Genomic DNA, 18,697 nt, shown 5'->3' with positions numbered 1-18,697 from the left:
TTTCCTTTTACCTGTATCTGCAGTATAAGGAAAATAGTATCTGTAAGCTAAAAAGCTTAGTAAAAAACCATCTACCTCACTAAATCATGCATACGATGCAATTATGCTTTTAAATCATGCTGTTTGAAAAACATACTGAATATGCAAGCATGGCATGGCATGGTATCATACAAAGCATGGCATAACATAAGCTGAACATAAAATAAAACTGATCATAACATGTCTAGAACTGTATATGAAGCTATCATATTTAACAACTGAAATAAGCTGAGTTGATACAAAAGTGAGCTAAGCTGAAGCTGAGCTAATACTGAGTTCCATTATGTTTTAAAACTGATTTGGAAAACTATTATATATAATAGATAAAAATACTAAACATGCTGCTGTAGGGCCCTAGCAACTGTACTTGCTGTGCGCGCATCCCTAACTAGACCCAGGATTACAAGTTCCGAATCTAGTAGGTTAGCTGAACCTAGGGACGACTATGGGAGTCCAGCCCAATGGATATCTAATCCATGCAGTGCCACTGAAAGTAAAATACTGAAATGCTAATTAGCTGAATCTAGGTTATCTGAACCTAGAACTAGGTTGTCTGAACCTAGAGGCGACTGTGGGAGCCCACCCATTGGACATCTAGTCCCATAAAGCTGAAATAAAACTGATATGCTGGTTTAAATGCTTCTATGCATTTAACTATGCTGTTAAAATTGTCTAATGTTGCGCTAAACATTTTATCGAACACCTAGTGTGCTCCAACTCTCCTCTCTAATAGGGAAACTACCTCTAGGCACCCGACGACGTCTAGAACCTCTATCTGAAGAGGAAAAACGCATCCGGCCCATCCAGAGATACTCAACTAACCCCTAAATCTGCGAAGAGAATTAAATACACTCTAGATATCGATAAAAATCTACATATAACTAAATTATAAGCATGCAATCAAACGAGAGCTACTTATACTGCAGGTGAGGGGTTTCTTACATCCTGCGCGTAGTTTCTTACAAATCTGATCGCTAGGTTTCCGGTGGAGATGCTCTTCTCGACGATCCGCTCGCGTCCACGTGTTCTTCTCGCGAAGGGGAACGTCCTCGTATCGAAGATCTCGCCGGAAGAAGTTCCCTTGGCCCTTGGGGCTTGGTGTGCCGTGCGTGAGGAAGAGGAGAAGAAGGGAGAGGCGGCGGTGGTGTTGGGTCTCGGTGGAAAAGATTGTGCCGAAACAAATAAAACCTAAACCAAACCAACTTATGTTTCCCTATTTATATTAAGTGGGTATTTTGGCCCAACTTAAATATAAATATAAATGTTTCCCTTCTCTTCCAGCACGGCCCTGCTGGGTTCACCGGTTACTAGAATTATCCGTAAACCATAGGTCTCGGGTTCGATTCCCGCTTATGCCGTTTTACTTTTCTAATTATTTTTGCTACTTCCGATACTCAGAAAATTCCGGAAAAATATCTAAAAATTCCAGAAAAATCATAGAATAATTCTAATGCAAGTTTGAGAATTTTCGGGCGTTACACTTTAAACTACAAAGAAAGGTATAACTAGTTATTTGTTTCCGCTGTATAATTAGTTTGTGTTCTTTATATGGATCCTGAAATCAACACAAGAGGCTAGCAATTTTGTGCTTCTATTGAGGTTTCTGTAGTTAAACCTAGGGTTACTTTAAGAAGTTTAAATATTCAATTTCTTTGAAAGACTTTGTCTAGGAAGTGGTGGATGATCCCATATCCAAGAAGGCCGAGTGCCTCGCCATGTTTAACCTGGAAGTCAATCTTGAAATAGATATTTAATCAACTTCTGTAATATGGTTTAACTTCTGAAGAACACATGGGTTGAACTTGGAGTAAAAATGTTAAGTTTCATTTCCAATCCAAGTTTAACTTCTGAAGAACAACTTCGATTAAAAATATTAAGTTTCGTTTGTAATCCAAGTTTAACTTCAGTAGAGCACGTGGGCTGTCAGGAAAAGTTCTGTACTTGTACAAATTTTTGTACAGGAGAAACAGAATGGAATTCCAAGTAGCACCCAACAGTTATCAACTGTAACACCCACGAATTTTTATAAATACATGAGTATTATTCTCATTAAGAGCATGGAAATAAATAAAAAGAATAAGAGAAAAATAAGAGTAAGAAACAAAATAAAAATAAGAGGTAAGAGGTGGAGGCCAAGGATTGAACCTTGAACCTCCCACCAATAATGGAGAAAGATTAATGGCATGATCACCACTAGGATAGAGAGTAACATATGCATAGGAAGGAATAAAAATGTTAGTTAAAGGAGAGAAGAAAAAAATAAAGCAAAGAGCAAGAGAAAACCATATTGCTCACCTCTTCTCCCTCTTGGTTAAGAGAAGGAACAAGAAGAAGGCAAGTTGTCTTCCTCACCCTTCCCTCTCCTCATTTTCGTGGGAATCAAGAGAGGAGTAATGGATGAATTAAGGGAAAGATTAATGAAGGCATAAATTCCTCTCATGATGAATAAATAGAAAAATGAGAAGTAAATCTCTCATTTTCCTCATTCTTCCTCCTCCTTCCTCTTTTTCTTTTCTTCACCGAGACTAGGAGATCCTCCCACTCTTTGATCCGAGCACTAAGTCAAGTTCTTCTCCAAGGAAGCTAATTTCCAAGAAGAAATCTTCAAGTTCTAGCCCTCCCAAGCAAAGGAAATCAAAGGAGGCACAAGAAGAAGAACCTTCTTCCTTCCTTAACAACTAGAACACTTTCCTCCTTAAGAAAAACCACAAGCGAAAGGATGTAAGTTCCCCTCACCTGTGGTACAATAGCTATGTGATTGTTATGTAAAATATTGCTTAAAAACCTAGGGTTGTTTCATGAGGGTTTCGGCCAAACAAAAAGAAAGAGTTTAAAGAACCTTGAAAACCAACTAAGATATGTTCATGATGTTGCTTATGTTATGTACCTTATGGTAGGAGGGTTAAACTAATATTTTCATGCTAGAATTTTTGGTTAGAACATAAATTTATGAACTTAGATTTTCGGCATAGAAGGAACAAAAGAACTAGAAGAGCTCTAAACCTAAACCAAGCATGTTCCCTTGTTCTTATGATGTGTACCTCATGATAAATGGTGTTGTTAATGTTTTTCCCCCTTGTATGTCAACTTAAACTTGATTCCATATTCATGTACATTCGGCCATGATAGAGTTGAGGGCCTAGAAGGGCTTTAACCTAAAAATTTAAGCATGCTATGATTCTCATAAGACAAGATATGAAGCTAATATGACATGCCATGATCTTAGGTTAAGTTGAACAATATTTCTTATGTATATGATGATTCGGCCATTTTAAGACTTGAACCCTAGGAAAGTTTAAAGCAAGTCTAAGATACTTATGATCTACTTGATGAAGAGATATGAAATAAATTAATGTTCACATGTTGCTTGAAACTTGAATCCTTGTTCTTTAGCATTCGGCCACAATTATTTTTAAGACCTAGGATGCTTAAATTTCTAAACTAAGTGGTCCATGTTATTCTTTGAAATGAATGCTAGGAAAGTTCTTATGGTCTTCATGCTAATATGCCACTAGAAACTTAATTCCCATGCTTACAAGATTCGGCCACATTAGGTTAAAAGGCTTGAGAAGCTTGAAACTTAGACTAAAAGTACTTATGGTGATTCTCATGATATGTATTGATATGTTAGTATGAAGATCAACCTTTTCATGTTGCTTGTAACCTAGAAACATGTTGCTAGGGTTTCGGCCATGTTAGGGTTAAAGGCTTAGAGAACTTAGAACCTAAATCAAATATGCTCAAGTGGTTTCTTATGGAATATGATATGAAAATTGTTAGGGTTGTTCATGCTTGTATGTTGTTAATAACCCAAAAGGAGGCTTAATGAGTTTCGGCCAGGTTATGAAAAGGGACCTAGAAAGCTTGGAACCTATACCTAACATGCTTAAGATGCCTCTTATGTCATAAGAAATGATAGATGTTTAGGGTTCACATGTTCTTTTGTTGCTTGATAACCTAAACCATCTCTACATGTTTCGGCCACCACTTGTTACTAGGGTTAGAGACCTAATTGTGTTCTTCCATGAACTTCACATGCAATGCTTTATGATATGTGGAGAGTATGACATGCTGTGATGTTCATTTATATATGTTAGGTCCTATTCATGACATGCTGTGTGCTTGATTTCATGATATGTTATGTGCTCATTTTCATGATATGCTGTGTGCTAAATTTCATAATATGCTATGTGCTTATTTTATGATATGCTGTGTACTTGATTTCATGATATGCTATGTGCTTATTTTCATGATATGTTGTGTGCTTAATCTCATGATATGCTTGTTGGTGCAACCTTAGGTCAAGGTTGACCCGACTCGAGTTGACGTGACTTGAGTTGTATTTTGATGTTTGACTTGGGAAGAGTGTCGGTGCAACCTTAGGTCAAGGTTGACCTAGTTGTGTTGCATGTTGATGTTTGACACTCGTGAGAGAGTTCTATTCTTGTTGTGGGACAAGAATAGATGTTTGGGAGATTGTTGGTGCAACCGTAGGTCAAGGTTGACCTGGTTGACCTGATTCGGGAAAAAGTCCAAGCAGGGAGCTTGGCACTGGAAAAGTCCAAGTATGGAGACTTGGCACTGGAAAAGTCCAAGCAGGGAGCTTGGCACGCGAAAAGTCCAAGTATGGAGACTTGGTACTGGAAAAGTCCAAGCAGGGAGCTTGGCACGAGGGAAAGTCCTAACTGGATGTTAGGCTTGGAAAGTCCCGTGAGTGAAGCCAGTGGAGAAAGTCCTAACTGGATGTTAGGCAGGTGAAAGTCCCGGTGAGTGAAACCAGATGGGAAAGTCCTAACGGGATGTTAGGGGGAAAGTCCTAACTGGATGTTAGGCGTTGGAAAGTCCCGTGAGTGAAGCGGCAAAGGAGAAAGTCCTAAGCGATGTTAGGCAAGGTGGAAAGTCCCGTGAGTGAAACCAAAAGGGGAAAGTCCTAACTCGGGATGTTAGGCGATGGGAAAGTCCTAGCTGGATGTTAGGCAGTTGGAAAGTCCCGGTGAGTGAAACCAGGCAAGGAAAATCCAGATGGATCGGGGATGATCTGGTGTTGAAAAGTCTAAGTGGGTCAAAGGGATTGACCGGACACTTAGCGGGGAGTGCTAGCAGGTCAAGGGAGTGACCGGATGCTAGGCATGATGTACCAACAGTCAAGGTTGACCGGATGTTGGTGTGGAAGCCTTAGGTTTAGGGTTGAAAAGTTTGGATCGGGCCGCATCGATCCAATGATACATGGCTCATCTGATCGGTGCGTGACCGATCGGTGATCGATCGATGCTATCGATGGTTATCTCGATCGGTCCGAGACCGATCGGAGAGATCGCGGCGCGAGAAAGAAGCCCGATCGGTCCGTAGACCGATCAGAGGTTTCTGATCGGTGCGTGGACCGATCAGAGGTTCTGATTGGTCCGTGGACCGATCAGAGAGTTTCTGATCGGTCCATGGACCGATCAGGACGGAATGACATAGGCTTCTTCCCCGATTGGTCCGCATCGATCAGGTTCTAGCTGCTATGACGCAACGGCCAGTTTCTTCGCTGTTTCTTCTTCGCGGTATAGGTGAGAGCTTCTCTGAGGATACTTCTTCTTCCTTCGAAGTTCTTCTGCGCTTCTGCTTCTTCGGTGCTCCGAGCTTTGCTGAGCTCAACCGCTGCTGAAGCTTTGCGTGAGCTTCCCGACGTTTTCTCGACTGGCTTGCTGTTGCATCTGTCCGTGGAGTTGCTACTTCATCCGGGACCTCAGTCGACGAGGAGGCAAGCTTGTTTGTTTTACATTCATTTTGTTCTTGCTATTCTCTTGTACTCTTAGCTTGCTGTTGCAAGTGATTGTGGCGAGGTTTCTCCACCCACAAGGAGTTGATATTAGCCGGTTCTCCGGGGACTCATCCACCGACGGATTGATAGGGCTCGTCCACCTTACGGACACGCCGAGGAGTAGGAGTATCATCTCCGAACCTCGTACATCGCTGTGTTAAGGTTTGATTTTCTTCTCTTTCGTTTCTTTGTTGTATTTTCCGCTGCGCTAACCTAATCGTAGGAAGAAACGCGATCGATTTGGGGCGGCTATTCACACCCCCCCTCTCTAGCCGAGTACGAAGGATCCTAACAATGCTATGTGCTCAAATTCATGATATGCTATGTGCCTAAACTCATGATATGCTATGTGCTCAAATCCATGATATGCTGTGTGTTTAAACTCATGATAGGTTGTATGCTTAATTATGCATGTGTTCATGATATGCTGTGTGCTCAAAATCATGATATGCTGTGTGCTCAAATATACATGCTTTAAGCTATGCCTAAAAGAGTTGCTTCCCTATAAGTGGGATCAAGAGCACTCTTCATGACATGAATATGACATGAGTGATATGGACTATGTAAATATGACATGCCATTTTACTTTTAAGGCTTGTACCAAGGGTGGGCTCCATAAGCGCCCCGGGGTCGATGGACTAAGAAACGGGCCTCGTTAGGGATGGGCTCCTAAGTGCCCCTAGGTCGATGGACTAAGAAACGGGCCTAGTATATGCCTTGTAGGGTTCAAGACTTGCTACCTTGGACCTACTAGGACGCGCGCATTTATGTACGTGGTACAAGCCGGGATCCCCTCTTATGTTGAGATTATGTTTAAGTATCTATACTATACGTTTTAACAAGACATGATGCATGTTTTAAAAGTTCACCTTGCATATACTTTTTGAATATGCCATGATGAGTATGATGATCATGTTATGATATGCCATGCTACCTTGTGTTTATGCCATGATATCTATGATTGTGCTCATGATACGTATGATGATCATGTATGATATGCTACGATACTTTATGCTTTGATATATGCTTTGTGATTGTTGACATGCTATACGGATTTTGTGAGTAGGAAAGGAAACTTACTGAGCCACGAGTGCTCACAGCTTACTTTCTTGTACCACAGATAAAGGCAAAGGTTGGATGAACTAGGGGAGCAGCAGGAGGGGCTAGCAGGATGTGTGTGGTAGTGACTGGCTAAAGAAGAAAAGACCTGCTTTCATTAAATATGAATTGTGCTTAGTTGATATTTTTTTTTATGATTGTAACTCCATGACATTTTATCATGTTAATTCCTATATGTCTTGAAATAATGTAAAGTATGACATATGGATTCTATGTTTCAAAAATTTACAAGTAAGACTTCCGCTGTAATAAGTTAATAAGTTGTTAAGTAGGGTAAAGTAACCCCCGTGGCCTTAGCAGGAGGGGCGGGGCGTTACATCAACCCACTTCAATGATACCTGAAATAGAAATAGAAGAAGAATCTGTACCTCATTTAAACTTAATAAATACGGACTTAACTATTAAAGCACAAGACTTAAAATATTCCAATTGGGACATAGAATAATGCAAGATGTATATTACCCAACTCCTGGCATTACAAGCCATCCAGAGATCAGATTCTAGACATAGAAGTCCTGTGTTTATAGTCAATAAAGGAGCTGAATAGAAAAGAGGACAGTCTAGAATGATATTTAACTATAAAAGACTTAATGATAATTGTCATGAAGATGGATACAAAATACTAGACAAAGAACAATTAATCAACAAAATCCAACATTCCAAATGGTACTCTAAATTCGATATGAAGTCAAGATTTTAGCAAGTAAAAATGCATCTAGATTCAATTCCCTGAACTGCTTTTTCCTGCCTTGAAGGTCATTTTGAATGGCTAGTCATGTCTTTTGGCTTAAAAGTAGCCCCTCAGGTCTTTTAGCAAAAAAATGGATGACATATTTCAGCTCGTTACAAACTTCACTTGTGTCTACATTGATGATATTTTGGTGTTTTCAAAAACAAAAGAAGAGCATTACACACACTTACATATAGTTTTCAATTTGTTTGAAAAACATGGGTTAATTGTTTCAAGAAGAAAAATGAAACTCGCTGTTCCTTATATTAAATTCTTAGGCAGCCTAATTGGTCAAGGAAAGATAACACTTTAAGCTCATATCACCAGCAAAATTTTAACATTTTCAGATAAAATGGAAGATATTAAACACTTAGATCCTTTTTAGGATTACTTAACTATGCTACACCCTATTTAAAAGATATTGGAAAAATTAATGATCCCTTGTATAATAAAACTTTACAAACCAGGCAGAGATATTTTAATCAACAAGACATTGACTTAGTTAAATAAATCAAAGTAATGGTTCAACAATTACCCCATTTAACTTTACCCCTAGATTTTGATTATTTAATCATTGAAACCGATGGATGTGCAATGGGTTGGGGAGGAATATTACTTAGTAAAAGATCCAAATATGATCCTAAAACTTCATAACAATTATGCAGATATGCTTCAGGACAATATAAAGAAAAGGGGAGACTTATATCATTAGATTTTGAATTATTAGCCGTAATTTATTGTTTAGAAGCTTTCTTATTATTTATTTGTAATAAATTTGAAATTATGATAGGAACTGATTGTGAGCCTATAGTAAAATATAGCCAATATTCTAAAGAAGTAAGAAAAGGGTTAGGCTCAAAACGTTGGCTCAAATTTACAGATGTCATTCTTAACAATGGACTTGGAATTCAATAGGAACATATTAAAGGTAGTGCTAATTCTCTTGCTGATACTTTATCAAGATTACTAACTTAACATTTACTGCAGCAATGGATATACAGAAAAGAGTTTGTACTTATGGATATCAAAAGACCATGAAATTTGGCAATCAAGAACTTCCTCAATTCTCTCGTAAAGGAGATACTTGTGACTTCCCTCTCAGAGTTCAACTTGATCACATACAGCAATGCTTAATTGATAATATTTGGAATATTCCTACTTCACCAGGCATAGCAAGTCAAAAAATAACTATCATCAATGCTATCTCAAATTACTTCATTACAACTATTCAAAAACCCCTTGGGAAGAAATTCTCATGCTATGCTATTTTATCTAGGTCGTATTCAGGCCTATATGCAACTTGGGATGAAGTAAAAGTATTACTTCCAGAAGAAGATAAACCTCTTTATAAGGGGTTTTATTCACTTAATGAGGCTTATGGCTTACTCAGAGAATAATTGGGCCCTAACTTTACGATAAGCTCAACACTTCGTTTAGAAAGCAAAATACAAGAAGATAAAACTTATTTAATGACAGCTACTTCTTCTACAAGCCCAACAAGGCAAGAGACAGATCTTCTTTCTATACCACTTAGACTTCCACATTATCAATCCTTAGAAGTACTTTAGGGCCAGAAAAAGAAAAACAATCTCTTCTCACTCAAAGCCCTTCCAAAAGATATTATAGTGTATTTAAGAATGTTGGGAGACACTTCATCATATAAAACTTTTTTAGAACTTGCAGACACTTTGAATTGGTTTCATCAAAACCCTACTCCAGGGATGATGATTACTTATACTGAAGAATACTCAGACAAACTCCCCTGTACAAATCAGTTTTCACAATGCTCTCAACCTACAGACTTAGGTTGCAGATGTCAATTATTATATTCAATTAGACAAGCAAATTTATAGCTAGAAAAATTCCAGAGAAAAAATTATAGAGGAAGACTTATTACTCCTAATTCACTTATGACTTATGACTTTTACATCAATTATGGATACAGGAATTAGACTTCATTCCCTTATTACCACAAACACTTGGACGACTTATTTAACACTTACTTGAAGAGAAGGAAACTTTTATCTTAGCTACGTTTGACAGCTCTCCGCCTGAGTGGCTCTATGCTCAAACAGAACCAGCCAGACATGTCATTAAACTTGATGTGCAAGGACTTAATGTTCAATTACTACCATTTGAAGAATATCCCTCTCATCCTGATAAAGAATGACTTTCTCCTAAACCCTTATCCGAACAATTAAAACATTGGTGAGCTTCTCTTCAAGGAAGCGCTTGGCTATGGGATCCTTACCAAGACCCAACTAAATACAGTTTGGCTGGAGAAACTTTCACTGAAAAATATATTGGCCTAAAACATGTGGAACAATTCATTTTTCATTTCCTTATACAACTCAGCATTAAAACTTATGCCAATTTTACCATAAGAAAAATTTGGCATGGTTAAACAAACAGAAAACACCATCCAAGCATCTACGGTTATGATACCACGTTCCATGGGCTGAGTAGAAGAAGCAAACTTAATCAACATGACCTCTGAAAACGGTTGAGTCAATGCTTTGAGGACGACTACGCCCAAGATCCGCTTCTAAGTCATTGGTATTGTTTACATTTGTTGGCAAGTTGGTACATTGACCTCTGAAAATGGTTGAGTCAATGTTTTCTTTGCTATTGAAACATTACGCTGTGAGCGTAGCAAGTACACCTTTGAAGGAATCAAAAGTGGATGATTATGACCTTCCATGAAGTTAGTGACAACCCAATTAAGTCTAGTTTGTTTCTTGACAAGTGAAATCTTTGACTTATAACCAGTTCTAACTTCGCCACGTGCTCTTTCCCTTGTCCATTGATCACCTTTTACCTGTTTATTTCGTTGATCATTTGTATGCCCTTCTTTAAAGCATACAAATATTTTCTACACAACTTCATTTGTCATCTTATTTTTCTTGCTATTATCTATCCTTGAACTAAATCCAAATTCTTGTACATATTGATTATAGAATGAAAATGTCTTCTCTATTGATGAGAATTCATCCCATATTTTGACTTCGATCATCTGCAACTTGGGGAATGTATAGTTGATCATTTTCTTCCATTGCTGGGGAATTTCAGAGATAGATGAAGTGAAGCTCTTCATATCACCATATAGCCGCAAAAATATTCTAAATTAAATAGGCAAAAAAAAAAAGAGAATGTTGCTGGATTGTGGAGGTTTGATAAGTACCATATAACAAGTGTATCATTTCGTAGAATAGTTAAAAATTGGTTAGTAATCTAACTTCACTGTATTCTCATGTAGTTGTCATCGCCAAAGAGAAATGTTTACATTCAACATCACAGAAACAAATAGAAGAGAGAGAAATTATAAATCATGAAGATTCTAGTATATGTAGCATTACAGAAACAAATCAAATAGGCTAACAATCGTAAAACTTTGAACAACATAATGTTGGACCCCCTGGTTGTTTTGATGTGATCAACCAAGTTGGTTAGGTCTTGCTTTGTGTTTGATCCCTGTGTCTGAGTGTGCAGGAGCTTAGGAGCGCAGGAAGTTGAGCGGAAGACGCAGCTAGCGAGAAGGACGACACGGGAAGGGAGTCGACGGGCTCGGTGCGTCCGAAGGATGAGAGAGCTGCGGAAGAGTACACCGGTGGACGAGAAGAACGTGCACGGCGTTCGAGGGACGTTAAGAAGGGGAGGAAGACTGCTAGATGAAAAGACCAGGAATTGGGTTCGGGTGAGCCCTATTCCGATTGGCCGCAATCACCCAAGTTATCAGAGCATCGGAAGCTGAAACAAAGTCAAAAGGAGCTAAAGAGCAAGCTGTAGGCGCCTTAAAGGAAGTGCTGGAGGCGCCTGCGCAGTCCTCCACATTGGAGGCACCTTCAACAAGTGTTGAAGGCGCCTTCAACAATGGAGGTGCCTTCAACACTATTGGAGGTGCCTCCAAGCTGGTCAAAGTGACCGTTCGAGCACAGGATAGAATTCTATCCACTCACCGAGCTGGAGGCGCCTTGAACCTTATTGGAGGCACCTTGGACCCTCGGGATAGACTTTCCAAGAGCTATATAAAGGCCCCTGGAGCTAGGAAATAAAACACAACTCAAGCAATCAACTGTGTAGTCTTTCCTAGCAATAGTTCTAAACTTCCAAAATGTAAAAGGCTTCTCCGCCTTCAGAGAAGGAGATTCTTCAGTGCGCTTTTTCTTACTGCCTTGGATTAACAACCTTCTTGGTTGTAACCAAGTAAATAGCTGAGTCCCTTTTTTGTTTCTGTTAATTTATCTGTTATTATTTTACTATTGCATTTTTGAGTTGAAAGCACAAGGACGGTATACTTTATTTTTTCAGGCAATTCACCCCCCTCTTGCTGGCCTCCGCTGCACCAACAATTGGTATCAGAGCCAGACCGCCTCAGAAGGACTAACCGTCGACTGAAGCACAACGATCAAGATGATGGCCGGAGCGAATATTCATCCCCCAAAGTTCGACGAAGACTTCGCGACGTGGAAACGCCGGATGGAGGTATTTTTCAAGACAGAATTTGATATTTGCTTAATCGTGAAATATGGTTATGCAGTTCCAAAAGATAAAGAAGAAAACACGTGGAGCAAGAAGGAGCAAGCCGATTTTGTCGCCAACGTAAAGGCAGAGTTCCACCTGCTTAGCGTGCTGCCACTACAAGAGGTAAGTCGGATTGAAAGCTATGACTCCGCGAAAGACCTCTGGGAAAAATTCCTGGAGCTTCATGAAGGTACATCAGAAGCAAAGCTAGCGAGGCGCGACATCCTCCGGACCTAGTTAACGAACCTTCGGATGAACAGCGACGAGAAGGTAGCGCAACTCTAAGCAAGGATTAAGGAGTTAATAATTCAACTAAGCAACCTTAGAGAAGAAGTAACAAACCGGGACTCGATTCGGTACGTGCTCAACGCCTTCCCCAGAACTCTAGAATGAGCGTCTTTAGTAGATGCATATTATATCTCTAAGGACTTCGAGGTAAGTACTTTAGAAAATTTGTTTTATACTTTTGAACTTCATGAATCTCGAGTTGCAGAGCCCAGTGGAGTAGAGAAGACTAGTCAGAACATTGCCTTAAAGGTAAAAACAAACGATTCTGACTCTGATGCATCGATTGACGAAAACGAAGCTGCATTAATGGTAAAACGTTTTAATAAGTTTTTCAAATCTAACAAATTTAGATCGCAGTCGAGTAAACGTCATCAAAAGACAAGGACAGTCCGTTGCTACTATTGCAACGAAGAAGGGCACATCAAGGATGACTGCTCGAAATTGAAGAGCAAACAGAAAGAGAAGGAAAAGGTAAAGTACAAGAAGCCAGAATCCTCCAGATACAAGAACCTGAAAGCCACATGGTCAGAATCATCCTCCAAGTCAGACCTTGAAGAATTCTCAGGGTTAGCACTAATGGCAAGCCATCAACTGGAAGAAGAGTCAAGTTCAGAAATGATCATAGATGAAGGGGGAGGAACATCATCAGAAGAAAGTAGCGATGAAGGGGGAGAATCACCGAGTCAGGTAAGTCAGGTACGTAATCTAACCCCTACTCAATCATTTCAATTCATTAAATCTCTTTCTAAAGATTTGTTCAAATTAGAAAAATAAAATGTTGAATTAAAATTGAACCTAGCAAAAGCATGTCCACTAGAAATGTATGATACTCTAAAATTAGAAAATGAAAAATTAAAAGTTGAAATTGAGAAATTGAAAAATAATGATGCATGCTTAAATGAATTTCCAAAATCAAAATTAAAAATTTATGGAAGATTAAATTGGTATTATAAGAAAACATCAGAGACAACTTAGGAAAGTTCCCAGAAATTATGTACCCCCTAAATTTTTGAATAATCCTGTAGGAAGGAACCTCTATTGGGTTCCGAAATCTGTGCTAAATTAATTTATTTAATTAAGGCTTTCAGAAGCAAAATTAAATATTAAAATTCCTTTATGAAGCTTTGTCTAAGGAAGTGGTTGTTGCTCCAATAACCAAGAACACCTAGTGCCTCGCCACGACCTGGAAGCTGAAATATTGAAATAAAATGTTTAATTAACTTTCTGAAAAAACATTAAAAAGAATTAAATAATGCTTTGAAAGCTTTCAAACATTCTTTTAAAATTCTAAAAATCAATTTTGACTTAGAAATTAGCTTGAAAAATTCAAAGAATTGATTTTAAGTTTGAAAATTTTCTAACTTAAAACTCTAAAAATTCATTTTTACTTAGAAATTATTTTGAAAATTCTAAAAATTCAGTTTACTTAGAAATTCTTAACAAAATTCATTTTTTTACTTAGAAATTATTTTGAAAAATTCTAAAAATTCAGTTTACTTAGAAATTCTTTTTGGAAGACTCTAAAAATTCAATTTTTAAGAAATTTTTAGAAAATTCATCTTACTCAGATATTTTTCTAACTTCAATATTTTTAAATATCATACTCTTACCCCAATTTTGTTGTGATCAAAGGGGGAGATATTAGTACAACTCTAGGGGGAGATAATTTTTTCAGATAATTTTTTCAAACCTTGTTAATATTCTGCTTAAACTGCTTATTTAGTTGTAATTTTACTTATTACAAATTTATGCTTAAAATGTTAGTTTAGTAATTTTATTTAAAATTACTGTTTGTCTATTTTTTTACCCTAACTTGAACTTGGGTTGATGCACATCAAAATGGGGGAGATTGTTGGACCATGTGGTTGTTTTGATGTGATTAACCAAGTTGGTTAGGTCCTGCTTTATGTTTGATCCCTGTGTCTGAGTGTGCAGAAGCTTAGGAGCGCAAGAAGTCGAGCGGAAGACGCAGCTAGCGAGAAGGATGACACGGGAAAGGAGCCGACGGGCTCGGTGCGTCCGAAGGACGAGAGAGCTGCGGAAGAGTACACCGGTGGGCGAGAAGAACGTGCGCGACGTTCGAGGGACATTAAGCCGGGGAGGAAGACTGCTAGAGGAAAAGGTCGGGAATTGGGTTCGGGTGAGCCATATTCCGATTGGCCGCAATCACCCAAGTTATCGGAGCATCGGAAGCTGAAACAAAGTCAAAAGGAGCTAAAGAGCAAGCTGTAGGCGCCTTAAAGGAAGTGCTGGAGGCACCTGCGCAGTCCTCCACATTGGAGGCGCCTTCAACAAGTGTTGAAGGCGCCTTCAATAATGGAGGCGCCTTCAACACTGTTGGAGGCGCCTCCAAGCTGGTCAAAGTGACCGTTCGAGCACAGGATAGAATTCTATCCACTCACCGAGCTGGAGGCGCCTTGAACCTTATTGGAGGCGCCTTGGACCCTCGAGATAGACTTTCCAAGAGTTATATAAAGACCCCTAGAGTTAGGAAATAAAACACAACTCAAGCAATCAACTGTGTAGTCTTTCCTAGCAATAGTTCTAAACTTCCAAAGTGTAAAAGACTTCTCCGCCTTCAGAGAAGGAGATTCTTCAGTGCGCTTTTTCTTACTGCCTTGGATTAACAACTTTCTTGGTTGTAACCAAGTAAATAGCTGAGTCCATTTTTTCATTTTTGTTAATTTATCTGTTATTATTTTACTATTGTATTTTTGAGTTGAAAGCACAAGGAGGGTATATTTTATTTTTTCAGGCAATTCACCCCCCTCTTGCCGGCCTCCGCTGCACCAACACATAATGATAAACATGGAGAATAGGAAGTAGAATAGATGCATTATATCTTTGCATCCTTCAGGCGCTTGAGTTCGAGTCTACTTCAGGAATCACTAACTCTTCCAAGTCGAAAGAATGGCTTAGGCCTCATGCGTTATTAGGGTGGATTTTGTAAACGTTCAGCGACATGGTGCACTATTGTACGCCAATCATCGATTTCTAAATTTCAGCCGTTTAAATTTGAGAAAGTTAGAGAGACAAATTAGAGTTGGATCTTGGATAACAAATGCTAGACGAGATGAGAATACGGTCTTTGACAGAGGGAGAAGTGATAGAGGTGATGAAAATCTCCAGCCTTCACTTTGCTCTTCGTTTGGATTGTTTCAGGAGAATGGCTAAGGGATGATTCAAGAAGGGAAACTTAATATGCAAATAGCAAAACTAGGGAGGGGTCTCACAGAGAGGGATGATGGTGGGGACGGTGTTGCGGCGACGGGACGGCGGCGGCGGCTCTCAACAAATGGGGGTGGCAGCTACGAAAGATGGTGGTAGGGACGACGTCGTGGCGATGGGTCGACATCGATGGCTCTCAACAGACGACGTCGACAACGACAAAAGACAACGTCAGGGTGACGGGTCAGCGACGCTCGACAAGATGACAGCAGCAATGATGAAAGATGGCGGAGATCGGCTAGCGAGAAAAAAATTAGGTTTTAGAAAATAAAAGGAAATGCGGCGAGAAAATTTTGGATTTCCAAAAATAAAAGAAAAAAAAATCGGTGCCACATTAGCCGTGCGCACAAACACACACATTTTTCAAACAATTAATACTGCTTGGTCTTCTTATTTATTTATTTGTTCGGTAAAGACTAACAAAATATTGGAAAGCATGCAAAAATCCACCTAAACTACTGGCGCTAGACCAAGCGATTGACGTAGGGCGGCATGTAGGCAAAATCCGTTGGAGCCCCCGCGCTCCCTGCCGCCGGGGCGGCGGCAACCAATGCACCGGCGTTTGAGCTGATTCTGGGAAATACAGACGTACTCGTCGCCTGTAAAGTCTCCATGGCCAGTTGCTCCGCTCTGCTCACCGCCTCCGCTCGTATTTGCACCAGCGCTGTCTGCAATTATCAAGCTCCGGAAGGCCCAGCTCCTCCAGGTCCTCGTTCAACAGGTCCGCCACAGGGCCCCAAGGCCGCCGCAGCACCTCTTCGAGTGCCTCCTTCCTCCTCCTCTCCGCCTCGAGTTGCTCCCTGAGCTCCGACTCCTGGCGGCAGAGCGCGTGAATCATGTGAGAAAATAATCCTGATATAATAAGCCTTATCCCCACGTCGTTTTTTGATAATTCTTTTACTCAGTCTTCCCTATTTGTATGGATCTTTCCTATTTCGTTTCCTATTTTGTTGCATCTCGTAGTATTAATTCTTATCAACTTTTGTGTATAAATACATCACAGATGTACGTAGAAATCAATTCACTGCAAGTTTATTTTTGTGAAGGCACTGCTCTGTGTTTCTCTTTTCTTTCTTCTTTGCTTTGTGCGTGTGTGCGAATCATTGATTCTGAGCCAACAATTGGTATCAGAGCCTTGAATCCATGATTCTACAAAAAATGTCGGGTATCCCACAAGCTGCTGCGAAGGAGAACGGCGGAGTGCCATTTCCTTATCCGATGCTAAACCCTCACAATTACACTGTGTGGGCGATAAAGACAGAGGCGATTCTAGATGCCCAGGGAGTCTGGGAGACGGTGGAGCCAGCAGAAGGAGCCCAGGTAGATGCAAAGAAGGACAAAAAGGCACGTGCATATATCTTGCAGTGTGTCCCCGAAGACATCCTTCTCCAGATCGCAAATAAGAAGACGGCGAAGGAAGTCTGGGATAGCCTCAAGACGAGGTATCTTGGTAGTGATCGGGTGAAGAAGGCACGCGTACAAACATTGAAGAGCGAGTTTGACGCCCTCCGGATGAAGGAGACCGAGACGATTGATGAGTTTGCTGGCAAACTCAGCGCCTTGAGCAGCAAGTTCTCCACCCTTGGTGCCACACTTGAAGATTCCTCTCTGGTAAAGAAGTTGCTCGATTCTGTCCCTGATAAATTCTTCCCTATTGTTGCCGGTATTGAGCAGTTCCACGACCTTGAGACTATGCCTTTTGAGGAGGCTATAGGGCGACTGAAGGCGTACGAGGAACGAACACTACGATTACATGGCAACACCAACAACACTGAAGGTGAGCTCCTACTTACTCATGCCGAATGGCAAATGCGACAGAAAGGGAGCAATGTGGACACTTCATCAAGAGGCAAGGGGCGTGGATCCAGCAATCCCAATCGTGGCAATTGGCGTGGACGTGGGCGAGGGCGCGGACGTGGCCGTGGTATGCAGCGCCAAGACAGTGCAGGAGGCACTAGCAGCAACAACAGTGGCACTCGGGACAAGAAACATATAAAATGTTTCAATTGTGAGAAAATGGGGCACTATGCATCTGAATGCTACAACAAGCCTCATAGAGATGAGGCTCACCTCACTTGCGTCGCCGATGAAGAACCAACACTGATGATGACAGTGTACCACGAGGAGTCTCACACTAGGCATGAGCGGCAAGATATCATTCTGCTCAACGAAGAACGACTTCTACCAGAGATGTATCGCAACGCTAAGAAAGAAGAAGATCAAGACGTCTGGTATCTTGACAACGGTGCCAGCAACCACATGACTGGCCATCGTGAGAAGTTTCAAGAACTAGATGAAACCATCACCGGGAGGGTGAGGTTTGGCGATGGATCAACCATTGAGATCATGGGCAAGGGGACGGTTGTGTTCGAATGCAAGAACGGTGATCAGAAGGCTATCCACGAGGTATACTACATTCCGAAACTTTGTAGTAATATCATAAGTCTTGGTCAATTGACAGAAATTGGGAACGAGGTGCACATGGAAGGAGATACCATGAAGGTGATTGATAGGAGCGGGAAGCTCTTGATACAGGTAAAGCGAACACAAAATCGCTTGTACAAGATAACCTTGAAGACATTCAAGCAAGTCTGTCTCATAGCAAGCTTAGAAGACCCAACCTGGTTATGGCATGCAAGACTCGGACATGTCAATTTCCAGGACTTGAAGCGTTTGGGGGAGAAGAATTTGGCAGTTGGTGTGCCACTATTGCCCCAGCCAAACAAGCTTTGCGAAGTGTGTGTGATGGCCAAGCATGCAAGGTCATCATTCCCGTACCAAGCAAACTTTAGAGCAGAGAAGCCGTTAGAACTCCTCCATGCTGATATTTGCGGGCCAATCTCACCATGTACACTCGCCGGTAACAAGTATTTATTTTTGATTGTTGATGATTTCACAAGGTGGATGTGGGTGTTTCTATTGGCAGCAAAGAATGATGCATTCCAAGCATTCAAGAAGTTCAAAGT

This window comes from Zingiber officinale, chromosome 1B (genome assembly GCF_018446385.1).
Source record: "Zingiber officinale cultivar Zhangliang chromosome 1B, Zo_v1.1, whole genome shotgun sequence".
Lineage (NCBI taxonomy): Eukaryota > Viridiplantae > Streptophyta > Magnoliopsida > Zingiberales > Zingiberaceae > Zingiber > Zingiber officinale.
This window is presented reverse-complemented; position numbering follows the sequence as displayed.